Source organism: Coturnix japonica, chromosome 17, assembly GCF_054131305.1.
Source record: "Coturnix japonica strain WE chromosome 17, WE-NBRP24, whole genome shotgun sequence".
Classification (NCBI taxonomy): domain Eukaryota; kingdom Metazoa; phylum Chordata; class Aves; order Galliformes; family Phasianidae; genus Coturnix; species Coturnix japonica.
The window spans coordinates 4140085-4153461 of NC_140679.1; positions in this window are offsets into that span (position 1 = coordinate 4140085).

The following is a 13377-nucleotide window of genomic DNA, read 5'->3' on the forward strand; positions in this document are numbered from 1 at the left end:
CATAGATCTGACCCACATGTGCACCAAAGAAGCTCCTGTCCATAGATCTGACGCCAAGCAGCACCACAGCAGCTCCTGCCCCATAGATCTGACCCACATCAGCTCCACAGCAGTACCTGACCCATAGATCTGACCTACATCTGCCCCACAGCAGCTCCTGCCCCGTAGATCTGATAAACATGTGCCCCATAGCAGCTCCTGCCCCATAGATCTGACCCACATCTTCCCCACAGCAGCACCTGCCCCACAGACCTGAACCACATGTGCCCCAGAGCAGCTCCTGCTCCGTAGATCTGACCCACATCAGCCTGTAAAGGACGGAACTGGTTTTCTTTTATTGTCTCAAAGCTTGCTTCGTGAGGCCTTTCTGATGATAAGACTCTGACTGGCGACTGCTAACTATCTAGGAGGGTGAATGGTGGGTGTTGTTGTGCCACAGTACCTCTGCTTATGATTGCAAAGATAAGCTGAAGCAGGACTAGCAGTCTTCTTCAGGGGTGCTGCTCGAAGGAGCTGACCACTGCAGAAGGCGATAATGCTTGCGTCTGGCAACAGAGCCCCCCCTCCTCCTTGCTGGCTTATCTGTGGGCCAGGAATGTCACAAAAGCTGGTTTTAAACCCTATTACAAAGTGTGTTTACCTGCTTGTTTGGAAGTTCAGTGTTTGCTCGAGATACGTTCCTGAAAATGCTGAGTCAAACTTCAAAGAAGAAGAACCCCCACCGAAATGGGGGATAAAAGGCCCTCGCTAAACTGGGGACTTTGGAGACAAACTCCCATAGGCACCTTTGACGGAGAATTCCCTGAGGGGAAAACCTCGTCGGAAGAACCCCCGGGACCGGCTTGCTGCGGAGCTCCCTGGCTGTCTCCCATCCCCCGCCGTGATCAGACGAGTTCCTGAGATCAACGGACCTATTGTGTACCTCGCTGGACCCACGGTGGTGACTATATCTCTTTTGCTATCTGCAAAGACTCCTTGCTTATATTTCCTACTTTCCCTATCGCCTACCTTCCCTTCCCCATCTCCCTAAAAAAACACCTAGGTCTTTAATAAACTGGTTGGACCAACATTTGAACCGTTGCTTCTTAATCTCACGCCGGGTATATACACAAAAGTACCTTGCCTCCCTCCTGTAAATTGGAGCGAGACATTTTTATTGGCGTAGTCGGCAGGATGCCCGCCGTGAGAGTGTTGTCCTTCCAAAAACTCCATAATTTTTCTGTATGTACCTCCTGGAGTTGCAAGGAGCGATAATTTTGGTAACTTAGATGTGAGCACCTCTCCAGGAAGATCGCTCTACATTCTGAAACTTTACTGCTTAAGTGTTTACCTCTCGGGGACGTATGAATTAATTTTGACTATTTGCTTTTGTTTTATACGTGTGTGCCTCCTCGGGAAGACTATTTCGCATTTTGTGGTTTAAGTAACTTGTAACGTATTTTGGAATTTGAAAGTTTTGTGTGTGCACCTCTTGGGGAAGTGAGGAGGTAATTTTTTGACGTTTGTGCCTCTCCAAGAAGTTTATTCCTTTCTGAGAAACCTAGAAGTGTTTTGTAACTTGTGTGGCTTTAAGCTTGAAGTTTTTCTGGCCTGACATGGTAGCCAGGAGCGATTTAGGTGTTTACACTTTCTTTGTAAGTGTTGATTGGGCTTCTTGGTCTGTTGTGAAAAGGAGGAATGATTGTAGCATTTGCATTTGTTTGATAGGTGCCTGTCTCCCTTGGGAGGGGTAAGGAGTTAAGTGTACCTTCTCTTCCCTTAGTGTGTATCTTTTAGGGTATTGAGAAATGAGTGAAATTATTGCCACTATGAAAAGTGAAAATGTGCTATTTGACCTTTTAGAAAAGCATGATGCTCGGCCCTCTTTATCAGGCGTGGATTGGGCACGACAAAACTGGTATAACTTGCAGAGTGTTTCCGACCGCATTCGTGTTTTACAATATGAGGCTCATACTCGAGCCGGGAAAGGAAAATCGTTTATTTGTGCGGTACTCGGTGCTGCTTTAAAAGCTGCCGTGGAGTTCCGAGATGAAAAGCATTCGGCAGAAACCCAAACCATACAAGCATTACAGGAATCAGTTAAAGTAATGCAAGAATTGATAAAAACTCTGCAGAATCAAATAGTGAACCTTGAGGAACAATTACAAAGAGAGCAACATAACACAGTTTTGTTGCAAATGGCTTTTAAGGAACTATTAACATATAAGAATACTAGCAATACTGCTGTCCATAATTTGCCTCAAGAAAAAACTTTTCCTAAGAAGGAACTACAAGGAATAAAGGAAGGGCTTGGCAAATTAGAGGACTCGCCAACCCAATTGCGTCCTTTGATAAAAACCGAATATATATTTGATAACAGTGAGGATCTGGACCCTCAAATGAATGTTAAAGAAATCCCCTTCTCTGCCACTGAATTGGCAAAGCTGAGGAAGGATTTTAGCCGCTCTCCAAAGGAATCAGAGACAGAGTATGTATGGAGGGTTAGTCTCACTGGTGGAGACCAAATACTGTTAACTGAAAAGGAAGCTGAAGGTTATTGGGGGCCTGAAGTATTTTTAACTACTGGTAATAACCGTGCTCCCTGGTCCCTAACACAGAGGGCTGCCTATTGGGCAGGTGGTCTTAACCCTTTAGAAAGGGGAGACCCTCTTGCTATTAATGGGACAGCTGATCAATTAGTGGAAAGTGTTCAAAAAGCTGCTTGTCTCCAAATGATGTATGATAGAAAGCTGCAGCCACATCATGAATCACCTATGATGATGCCTGTGGATCCTGAAAGGATGACTCCTTTAATCAGGGGGCTTCCAGAATCACTGAAACCTATAGGCATACAACTACAAGGAAAAATACAAGCTATGCCTCAGGGACAAAGAACCCTTGCAGCATTAGAAGGAACTGGCACCTCAGGCCATTTGCAGTCGGGATATAAAGTATGGACATGGGGGGAGGTTGCCCAAGAGTTGATTAATTATGAAAGGAAATATGGGCCTGTGGCTTCTTCCAGTATATCTGAACCAGAGGAAGTAAGGCTCGCAGCAACCACCCTTGCTCCTAGGTCACCTAGTCCAAAGCTCAGTGGAACTGGAAGGGTCTCACTGCCAGTAAGAACGGGTAGGCGAAATATTGATCATAAACGTAATCATCTCTGGACACTGGGCTGGCAAAAGGGTGTTCCACGAGATTTGATGAATGGATTACCCACAGTCAGGTTAGAGAAATTAGTTAACTTGTGGCCAGAACAAAAGCTCAAGGAAAGTTGATGCTTTCACCCCCTCCCCCAGATGAGTGGGAGGTGGGGGGGGGAAGGCAGTGAAGGGTGGATGTTTATTAGAAAGCTCACAACAAAAGGAGATCCTCGATTTAACACCTTCTGTCCCAAGGCCTCCCCACTCCTGCCAATTGCCCCTGTGAGTCACGATCCAGTTGCTGATAAGCTAGGGAAACACTTATCTCTCTGGCCAGCTTGTGTGGACTGACTCAGCTAACATGAGGCGTTTCCCTAACCTTAATGAAATCCCTTAACAAATATCCTTAGAAGGCTAAGGACACCCCGAAAAAGGAATGTAAAATATACTCCTCGATGGATTGTTCTCTCATTTTTTAATTGTATTAACAAAGCCCCAAAAGGGCAAGTTGTTGTCTTGTTTTATTTTACAGAAGATCCCCGTGGGACCTTCGCTGAACAGAATGGCTCATAGCTGACTTTAACCATTTGTGTTTTGTGACAGAAAAGTTGAAGATGTGATCGTGCTAGAATACTGATATAACTCGTTGTTACATATTTTGGTTGCAATAGTATTATGTTTTTGTTTGTTGTTGTTGTGGATTGTGATTGATATCAGTCCTTGGATCTGTTAAAACTTCACAATTTGGTTCAGAGTTTTTTCAGATCATCCTGACTTTCTGGTACTTTCTGCACAGTGATAACCATTCCTTCTGATCCCTTCTTTTACCCCTTTTTGTCAAACTGATTATGATTTGCATGTAACTCCTCCATAGTGTTTCCAAATTCCTAACAAATTGGGAAATGAGCCAAGGGATCTATCTAATATCTGTTAGATGTGGTCAAAAATGAAATCTATTTTAAAACCCTTTGCACTGATGTTTTTCAGTGTCACATCAGTCCAGGAGTTCCATACAAAACATGGTTGTTGGAAAATGTCTAAGTTTTGATAAGAGATGTGTATGTTTCTGGGATTATCCTTCTTATGGTTTATACTGTGGGGTATCCCACACACTGTCCTGTGAAAAGTTCGGTAAACTATAACAGTACTCTAACTTGCCAAACTAGTATTTTTATCTCTCAGCAATTGAACTGCTTTAGAAATGCTCAAGTGGACAGCAGCTGACACAAATACCCCTATTTTTTTGTTTTATTTATTTTATTTGATACTATTGGTTATTGTCACTGTCTTTGTGATTGTTAACATTTAATTCCCCCATATCACCCATCCCTCTTTACCCTTATGCTTACTTTTTTTTTTTTTTCTTTCCTCACCACCGTGAATGGTCATTTGTGCATCAATTTCAAGCAACCTTTGAGCCACGGGGTGGTGTAAAGGACGGAACTGGTTTTCTTTTATTGTCTCAAAGCTTGCTTCGTGAGGCCTTTCTGATGATAAGACTCTGACTGGCGACTGCTAACTATCTAGGAGGGTGAATGGTGGGTGTTGTTGTGCCACAGTACCTCTGCTTATGATTGCAAAGATAAGCAGAAGCAGGACTAGCAGTCTTCTTCAGGGGTGCTGCTCGAAGGAGCTGACCACTGCAGAAGGCGATAATGCTTGCGTCTGGCAACAGAGCCCCCCCTCCTCCTTGCTGGCTTATCTGTGGGCCAGGAATGTCACAAAAGCTGGTTTTAAACCCTATTACAAAGTGTGTTTACCTGCTTGTTTGGAAGTTCAGTGTTTGCTCGAGATACGTTCCTGAAAATGCTGAGTCAAACTTCAAAGAAGAAGAACCCCCACCGAAATGGGGGATAAAAGGCCCTCGCTAAACTGGGGACTTTGGAGACAAACTCCCATAGGCACCTTTGACGGAGAATTCCCTGAGGGGAAAACCTCGTCGGAAGAACCCCCGGGACCGGCTTGCTGCGGAGCTCCCTGGCTGTCTCCCATCCCCCGCCGTGATCAGACGAGTTCCTGAGATCAACGGACCTATTGTGTACCTCGCTGGACCCACGGTGGTGACTATATCTCTTTTGCTATCTGCAAAGACTCCTTGCTTATATTTCCTACTTTCCCTATCGCCTACCTTCCCTTCCCCATCTCCCTAAAAAAACACCTAGGTCTTTAATAAACTGGTTGGACCAACATTTGAACCGTTGCTTCTTAATCTCACGCCGGGTATATACACAAAAGAACCTTGCCTCCCTCCTGTAAATTGGAGCGAGACACAGCCCCACAGCAGCTCCTGCCCAATAGATCAGACCCACCTCTGCCCCACAGCAGCTTCTGCCCCATTGATCTGACCCACCTCTACCCCACAGCAGATCCTTCCCAATAAATCTGACCCACATCTGCCTCACAGCAGCTCCTGCCCTATTGATCTTAGCGCAATCATCCCCGTAGCAGCTCCTGCCACATATATCTCATTCATATATGCCCCATAGCAGCTCCTGCCCCATAGATCTGAGCCACAACATCCCCACAGCAGCACCTGCCCCATAGATCTGACCCACATCTACCCCACAGCAACTCCTGCCCCGTATATCTGACCCACATGTGCCCCACAGCAGCTCCTGCCCCATAGATCTGACACACATATGCCCAGAGCACCTCCTGCCCAATAGATCTGACCACAATCAGCCCTACAGCATCTGCTGCCCCATAGATCGGACCCGCATCAGCTCCACAGCAGCTCCTGCCACATAGATCTGACCCACATTGTCTCACATCATCTCCTACCACATAGTTCTGACCCACATCATCTCCACAGTTGCTCCTGCCCCATAGATCTGACCCACAGCAGCTACTGCCCCATAGATCTGACTCTCATGTGCACCAAAGCTGCTCCTGCACCGTAGAACTGACCCATATCAGCCACACAGCAGCTCCTGCCCCATAGATCTGATGCACATCTGCCCCACTGCATCTTCTGCCCCATAGATCTGTGCCACAGCAGCTCCTTGCCCATAGATATGAACCATATCTGCCCCACAGCAGCTCCTGCCCCATAGATCTGACCCACATATGCCGCAGAGCAGCTCCTGCCCCATAGATCTGACGCCAATCAGCCCCACAGCAGCTCCTGCCCCATAGATCTGACCTACATCTGTCCCACTGCAGCTCCTGCCCCATAGATCTGACCCACATGTGCACCACAACAGCTCCTGCCCCATAAATCTGATACACATGTGCCCCACAGCAGCTCCTGCCCCATAGATCTGACCAACATCAGCCCCAAAGCAGCTCCTCCTCCGTAGATCTGACCCACAAGAGCTCCTGCCCCATAGATCTTACCCCAATTAGCCCCACAGCAGCAACTGCCCCATAGATCTGACCTACATTGTCCCACATCATCTCCTACCACATAGTTCTGACCCACATCATCTCCACAGCAGCTCCTGCCCCATAGATCTGACCCACAGCAGCTCCTGCCCCATAGATCTGACCCAAATCAGCCCCACAGCAGCTCCTGCCCCATAGATCTGATCCACATCCGCCCCACTACATCTCCTGCCCAATAGATATGAACCATACCTGCCCCACAGCTGCTCCTGCCCCATAGATCTGACCCACATATACCGCAGAGCAGCTCCTGCCCCATAGATCTGACCCACATGTGCACCACAGCAGCTCCTGTCCCATAGATCTGATGCCAATCAGCCCCACAGCAGATCCTGCCCCATAGATCTGACCCACATCAGCTCCACAGCAGCTCCTGACCCATTGATCTGACCTACATCTGCCCCACAGCAGCTCCAGGCCCATAGATCTGACCCACATCAGCTCCACAGCAGCTCCTGACCCATTGATCTGACCTACATCTGCCCCACAGCAGCTCCAGGCCCATAGATCTTACCCACATGTGCCCCACAACAGCTACTGCCCCATAGATCTGATACACATGTGCCCCATAGCAGCTTCTAGCCCATAGATCTGACCCACATCAGCCCCGCAGCAGCTCCTGCCCCATATATCTGACCCACATCAGCTCCTGCCCCATAGATCTTACCCCAATTAGCCCCACAGCAGCACCTGCCTTATAGACCTGACCCACATGTTCCCCACAGCAGCTCCTGCCCAATAGATAAGAACCCCCTCTGCCCCACATAGGTCCTGCCCCATTGATCTGACCCACCTCTACCCCACAGCAGCTCCTGCCCTATAGATCTTACCGCAATCATTCCCAGATCAGATCCTGCCCCATATATCTCACCCACATCTGCCCCATAGCAGCTCCTGCCCCATATATCTTAGCCACATCATCCCCAAAGCTGCTTCTGTACCATAGATCTGACCCACATCTACCCCACAGCAGCTCCTGACCCATAGATCCGACCCACATGTGCCCCACAGCAACTCCTGCCCCATAGATCTGACCCACAGCAGCTTCTGCCCCATAGATCAGACCCACATCTGCCCACAGCAGCTCGTGCCTCATTGATGTGACCCACCTCTACCCCACAGCAGATCCTTCCCAATAGATCTGACCCACATCTGCCTCACAGCAGCTCCTGCCCTTTAGATCTTACCGCAATCATCCCCACTGCAGCTCCTGCCCCATAGATCTGACCCACATCTGCCCCATAGCAGCTCCTGCCCCATAGATCTGAGCCACATCATCCACACAGCAATTCCTGCCCCATAGATCTGACCCACATGTGCACCAAAGAAGCTCCTGTCCATAGATCTGACGCCAAGCAGCACCACAGCAGCTCCTGCCCCATAGATCTGACCCACATCAGCTCCACAGCAGCTCCTGCCCCATAGATCTGACCCACATCTTCCCCACAGCAGCACCTGCCCCACAGACCTGAACCACATGTGCCCCAGAGCAGCTCCTGCTCCGTAGATCTGACCCACATCAGCCCCACAGCAGCTCCTGCCCAATAGATCAGACCCACCTCTGCCCCACAGCAGCTTCTGCCCCATTGATCTGACCCACCTCTACCCCACAGCAGATCCTTCCCAATAAATCTGACCCACATCTGCCTCATAGCAGCTCCTGCCCCATAGATCTGAGCCACAACATCCCCACAGCAGCACCTGCCCCATAGATCTGACCCACATCTACCCCACAGCAACTCCTGCCCCGTATATCTGACCCACATGTGCCCCACAGCAGCTCCTGCCCCATAGATCTGACACACATATGCCCAGAGCACCTCCTGCCCAATAGATCTGACCACAATCAGCCCTACAGCAGCTGCTGCCCCATAGATCGGACCCGCATCAGCTCCACAGCAGCTCCTGCCACATAGATCTGACCCACATTGTCTCACATCATCTCCTACCACATAGTTCTGACCCACATCATCTCCACAGTTGCTCCTGCCCCATAGATCTGACCCACAGCAGCTACTGCCCCATAGATCTGACTCTCATCTGCACCAAAGCTGCTCCTGCTCCGTAGATCTGACCCATATCAGCCCCACATGAGCTTCTGCCCCATAGATCTGAACCACATCAGCCACACAGCAGCTCCTGCCCCATAGATCTGATGCACATCTGCCCCACTGCATCTTCTGCCCCATAGATCTGTGCCACAGCAGCTCCTTGCCCATAGATATGAACCATATCTGCCCCACAGCAGCTCCTGCCCCATAGATCTGACCCACATATGCCGCAGAGCAGCTCCTGCCCCATAGATCTGACGCCAATCAGCCCCACAGCAGCTCCTGCCCCATAGATCTGACCTACATCTGTCCCACTGCAGCTCCTGCCCCATAGATCTGACCCACATGTGCACCACAACAGCTCCTGCCCCATAAATCTGATACACATGTGCCCCACAGCAGCTCCTGCCCCATAGATCTGACCAACATCAGCCCCAAAGCAGCTCCTCCTCCGTAGATCTGACCCATAAGAGCTCCTGCCCCATAGATCTTACCCCAATTAGCCCCACAGCAGCAACTGCCCCATAGATCTGACCTACATTGTCCCACATCATCTCCTACCACATAGTTCTGACCCACATCATCTCCACAGCAGCTCCTGCCCCATAGATCTGACCCACAGCAGCTCCTGCCCCATAGATCTGACCCAAATCAGCCCCACAGCAGCTCCTGCCCCATAGATCTGATCCACATCCGCCCCACTACATCTCCTGCCCAATAGATATGAACCATACCTGCCCCACAGCAGCTCCTGCCCCATAGATCTGACCCACATATACCGCAGAGCAGCTCCTGCCCCATAGATCTGACCCACATGTGCACCACAGCAGCTCCTGTCCCATAGATCTGATGCCAATCAGCCCCACAGCAGATCCTGCCCCATAGATCTGACCCACATCAGCTCCACAGCAGCTCCTGACCCATTGATCTGACCTACATCTGCCCCACAGCAGCTCCAGGCCCATAGATCTTACCCACATGTGCCCCACAACAGCTACTGCCCCATAGATCTGATACACATGTGCCCCATAGCAGCTTCTAGCCCATAGATCTGACCCACATCAGCCCCGCAGCAGCTCCTGCCCCATATATCTGACCCACATCAGCTCCTGCCCCATAGATCTTACCCCAATTAGCCCCACAGCAGCACCTACCTTATAGACCTGACCCACATGTTCCCCACAGCAGCTCCTGCCCAATAGATAAGAACCCCCTCTGCCCCACATAGGTCCTGCCCCATTGATCTGACCCACCTCTACCCCACAGCAGCTCCTGCCCTATAGATCTTACCGCAATCATTCCCAGATCAGATCCTGCCCCATATATCTCACCCACATCTGCCCCATAGCAGCTCCTGCCCCATATATCTTAGCCACATCATCCCCAAAGCTGCTTCTGTACCATAGATCTGACCCACATCTACCCCACAGCAGCTCCTGACCCATAGATCCGACCCACATGTGCCCCACAGCAACTCCTGCCCCATAGATCTGACCCACAGCAGCTTCTGCCCCATAGATCAGACCCACATCTGCCCACAGCAGCTCGTGCCTCATTGATGTGACCCACCTCTACCCCACAGCAGATCCTTCCCAATAGATCTGACCCACATCTGCCTCACAGCAGCTCCTGCCCTTTAGATCTTACCGCAATCATCCCCACTGCAGCTCCTGCCCCATAGATCTGACCCACATCTGCCCCAGAGCAGCTCCTGCCCCATAGATCTGAGCCACACCATCCACACAGCAATTCCTGCCCCATAGATCTGACCCACATGTGCACCAAAGAAGCTCCTGTCCATAGATCTGACGCCAAGCAGCACCACAGCAGCTCCTGCCCCATAGATCTGACCCACATCAGCTCCACAGCAGTACCTGACCCATAGATCTGACCTACATCTGCCCCACAGCAGCTCCTGCCCCGTAGATCTGATAAACATGTGCCCCATAGCAGCTCCTGCCCCATAGATCTGACCCACATCTTCCCCACAGCAGCACCTGCCCCACAGACCTGAACCACATGTGCCCCAGAGCAGCTCCTGCTCCGTAGATCTGACCCACATCAGCCCCACAGCAGCTCCTGCCCAATAGATCAGACCCACCTCTGCCCCACAGCAGCTTCTGCCCCATTGATCTGACCCACCTCTACCCCACAGCAGATCCTTCCCAATAAATCTCACCCACATCTGCCTCACAGCAGCTCCTGCCCCATAGATCTGAGCCACAACATCCCCACAGCAGCACCTGCCCCATAGATCTGACCCACATCTACCCCACAGCAACTCCTGCCCCGTATATCTGACCCACATGTGCCCCACAGCAGCTCCTGCCCCATAGATCTGACACACATATGCCCAGAGCACCTCCTGCCCAATAGATCTGACCACAATCAGCCCTACAGCAGCTGCTGCCCCATAGATCGGACCCGCATCAGCTCCACAGCAGCTCCTGCCACATAGATCTGACCCACATTGTCTCACATCATCTCCTACCACATAGTTCTGACCCACATCATCTCCACAGTTGCTCCTGCCCCATAGATCTGACCCACAGCAGCTACTGCCCCATAGATCTGACTCTCATCTGCACCAAAGCTGCTCCTGCTCCGTAGATCTGACCCATATCAGCCCCACATGAGCTTCTGCCCCATAGATCTGAACCACATCAGCCACACAGCAGCTCCTGCCCCATAGATCTGATGCACATCTGCCCCACTGCATCTTCTGCCCCATAGATCTGTGCCACAGCAGCTCCTTGCCCATAGATATGAACCATATCTGCCCCACAGCAGCTCCTGCCCCATAGATCTGACCCACATATGCCGCAGAGCAGCTCCTGCCCCATAGATCTGACGCCAATCAGCCCCACAGCAGCTCCTGCCCCATAGATCTGACCTACATCTGTCCCACTGCAGCTCCTGCCCCATAGATCTGACCCACATGTGCACCACAACAGCTCCTGCCCCATAAATCTGATACACATGTGCCCCACAGCAGCTCCTGCCCCATAGATCTGACCAACATCAGCCCCAAAGCAGCTCCTCCTCCGTAGATCTGACCCACAAGAGCTCCTGCCCCATAGATCTTACCCCAATTAGCCCCACAGCAGCAACTGCCCCATAGATCTGACCTACATTGTCCCACATCATCTCCTACCACATAGTTCTGACCCTCATCATCTCCACAGCTGCTCCTGCTCCATAGATCTGACCCATATCATCCCCACAGCATCTCCTGCCCCATAGATCTGATGCACATCTGCCCCACAGTAGCTCCTGCCCCATAGATCTGACAGGTCTCCCTGGCCATTACACACATGCAAAACACGTATGGCGTGTAGTATTCAATAAAAGTTCATGTTTGTCTCTGATAGATGGACGTGATGATCTTAGTGGTGATTTAACACGCCATGGACTTTGAGTGTCCTCTGTTTTCACGCACGTCAAGTTCTTTCGTGATTAGTAATTTCTGTCTTTTGTCGCATCCATTTCATTTGTCAAAAGAGTTATTAATCCCATCGGTTCTTCCAGTGGTTATCTTTGATGTCTATGGCGCTCCTTGTGTCATTAGCCCCGTTCTCTCATGAAATTCTTTCATTCCTACGAGCCAACTTCTAATGTTTTGCATGCCATCTGACACTCCAGTTCTTCAGGCATTGTTGCCTGTAGGTAATATGAGAAGTAGTGGTTGTTGGTTGTTGAATTGTTTCATTTTTGAATGAATTCTGATGGCAAACAAGCAGCGTTCCCTTTGTTGAGACTGTACACCAGGCTGTGACAGCTTGTATTGTGATGTGAGGTGGAATTAGATGGAAGAACATTAGCAGGGGGAAGATTGAGTGAGGGACTGAGTGAGTGAGTGTTGGAGCTCAGTATGCTTCATAGGGAGCATGGGAATGGCGGTGGAGTTCTTTATTCCGTAGTGAGGCTGGAGAACTTTCTGTTCACCAGATGTGCAGTAAACCAAGGGTACGTACTACCGTGTTTAAGAACCAGCTGTGTTGTCTTAGGAACGTGGTGTGGATAGGCACGGAAAGATTTTTGTCTGGTTTTGTCTTCTGTAGAGACATTTCAAATGCCTGCAAAGAAGGAAGTGTATAGGTCCCTACTTAAGAGCGGTTGTACAGGGATGGGCTGCAGATCTGGAGTGGTAGAACCGAATGGTCCACTCGTAATGGAAAGAAGTGTGTTGTTATCCCCTGTGCTGGGTAGCCCAGCTGCGGTCCCAGCGCTCCAGCTGTGACCTCCTCAGGGCTGAGCAGAGGGCGGGATAACCGCCCTTCACCCACGTGTGGCACCTGGCCTCACGCAGCCCAGGACAGCGTTCGGCAAGGCAGCCCGGGTGGGTTCCTTGCAGGTTCAGCCTGGTGTCCAGCAGGACTGGTGGTTCTGCTCCAGCTGGCTGACCCCAGCTGTAGCACGGCCTGTGGATGTTGGTCCCCAGGAGCAGAGATTTGCCATTGCCCTCTCTGAAGCCCGTGGGGTTCGTGTCTGGAATGCAACAGTGGCAGCAGTTGCACGGCAGTAGGAAAAAGGGGAGAGAGCGTCAAGGATGGGGAAGCGTCAACAGTTGTGCTGTTATCAGTACCAACACTCAATACCAACACTTTGTTTTTCAGTTTTTTTCGATGTTAATTTATTGTTTGCAGTCTTTCTGTTTTCTATTTGAGGTTGAATTGGACGGTAATGACAAGGGTCCGTTTGGGCCAGTGTGTGTCCCAGGTGCTGCCTGGCCCCAGCCTCCTCAGCTGCCCCATGGGCTCTTCTATTGCTGCCGGTGGGGTGGCCTCTTCTTTGATGGTGCTGAGGCCTGTGAGTCG